Raw genomic sequence first — 2,005 nt, forward strand, 5'->3', positions numbered from 1 at the left:
TGAAGATCCTTTTCAGTTCTTAACTGAATTCTTGCAGATATGTGATACTGTTAAGACTAATGGAGTAGATCCTGAAGTCTACAGGCTCATGCTTTTCCCTTTTGCTGTAAGAGACAGAGCTAGATTATGGTTGGATTCTCAACCCAAAGACAGCCTGAACTCTTGGGATAAACTGGTCACGGCTTTCTTAGCCAAGTACTTTCCTCCTCAAAAGCTGAGCAAGCTTAGAGCTGATGTTCAAACCTTCAGACAGAAAGAAGGTGAATCCCTCTATGAAGCTTGGGAAAGATACAAACAGTTGACCAAAAAGTGTCCTTCTGACATGCTTTCAGAATGGACCATCCTAGATATATTCTATGATGGTTTATTTGAGCTATCAAAGATGTCACTGGACACTTCTACAGGTGGATCCATTCACCTAAAGAAAACGCCTGCAGAAGCTCAAGAACTCATTGACATGGTTGCTAATAACCAGTTCATGTACACTTCTGAAAGGAATCCTGTGAACAATGGGACGCCTATAAAGAAGAGAGTTCTTGAAGTTGATACTCTGAATGCCATATTGGCTCAGAATAAAATATTGACTCAGCAAGTCAATATGATCTCTCAGAGTCTGCATGGAATGCAAGCTGCATCCAACAGTACTCAAGAGGCTTCTTATGAAGAAGAAGCTTATGATCCTGAGAACCCTGCAATAGCAGAGGTGAATTACTTAGGTGAACCTTATGGAAACACCTATAACTCATCATGGAGAAATCATCCAAATTTCTCATGGAAGGATCAAAAGCCTCAACAAGGCTTTAATAATGGTGGAAGAAACAGGTTTAACAATAATAAACCTTTTCCATCATTCACTCAGCAACAGACAGAGAACTCTGAACAAAATGCTTCTAATTTAGCAAATCTAGTCTCTGATCTATCTAAGGCCACTGTGAGTTTCATGAATGAAACCAGGTCTTCCATTAGAAATTTGGAAGCACAAGTGGGCCAGCTGAGTAAAAGGATCACTGAAATCCCTCCAAGTACTCTCCCAAGCAATACATAAGAGAATCCAAAAGGAGAGTGCAAGGCCATTGACATAGGCACCATGGCCGAACCTGTGAGGAGAGGAGAGGACGTGAATCCCAAGGAGGAAGACCTCCTGGGACGTCCAGTGGTCAATAAGGAGCTTCCCTCTGAGGAACCAAAGGACTCTGAGGCTCATCTAGAGACCATAGAGATTCCATTGAACCTCCTTATACCCTTCATGAGCTCTGATGAGTATTCCTCTTCTGAAGAGAATGAGGATGTTACTGAAGAGCAAACTGCCAAGTTTCTTGGTGCAATCATGAAGTTGAATGCCAAATTATTTGGCATTGATACTTGGGAAGTTGAACCTCCCTTGTTCATCAATGAACTAAGTGATCTAGATCAACTGACATTGCCTCAGAAGAGACAGGATCCTGGAAAGTTCATAATACCCTGTACCATAGGCACCATGATCTTTAAGGCTCTATGTGACCTTGGTTCAGGAATAAACCTCATGCCCCTCTCTGTAATAGAGAAACTGGGAATCTATGGGGTGCAAGCTGCTAAAATCTCACTAGAGATGGCAGACAGCTCAAGAAAACAGGCTTATGGACAAGTAGAAGATGTATTAGTAAAGGTTGAGGGCCTTTACATACCTACTGATTTCATAGTCCTGGATACTGAAAAGGAAGAGGATGAATCCATCATCCTAGGAAGACCTTTCCTAGCCACAGCAAGAGCTGTGATTGATGTGGACAGAGGAGAACTAGTCCTTCAATTGAATGAGGACAACCTTGTGTTTGCAACTCAAGGATATCTCTCTGCACCCATGGAGAGGAAGCATAAAAAGCTTCTCTCAAAGCAGAGTCAACCAGAGCCCCCACAGTCAAACTCTAAGTTTGGTGTTGGGAGGCCACAACCAAACTCTAAGTTTGGTGTTGAACTCCCATATCCAAACTCTAAGTTTGGTGTTGGAGAGTCTCAACAAAGCTCTGCA

General features: G+C 42.3%; 1 non-coding gene across 1 annotated transcript; it reads right to left on the bottom strand.

Moving 5' to 3' along the window:
- Nucleotides 1-220: 220 nt before the first annotated feature.
- LOC112724626 (small nucleolar RNA R71) lies at nucleotides 221-328 on the bottom strand. The gene has a single exon (XR_003163781.1). It is a non-coding gene; the product is annotated as a small nucleolar RNA R71 (small nucleolar RNA).
- Between the last annotated feature and the right edge of the window lie 1,677 nt (nucleotides 329-2,005).

The sequence above is a fragment of the Arachis hypogaea genome, chromosome 11 (assembly GCF_003086295.3).
Source record: "Arachis hypogaea cultivar Tifrunner chromosome 11, arahy.Tifrunner.gnm2.J5K5, whole genome shotgun sequence".
Taxonomy (NCBI): domain Eukaryota; kingdom Viridiplantae; phylum Streptophyta; class Magnoliopsida; order Fabales; family Fabaceae; genus Arachis; species Arachis hypogaea.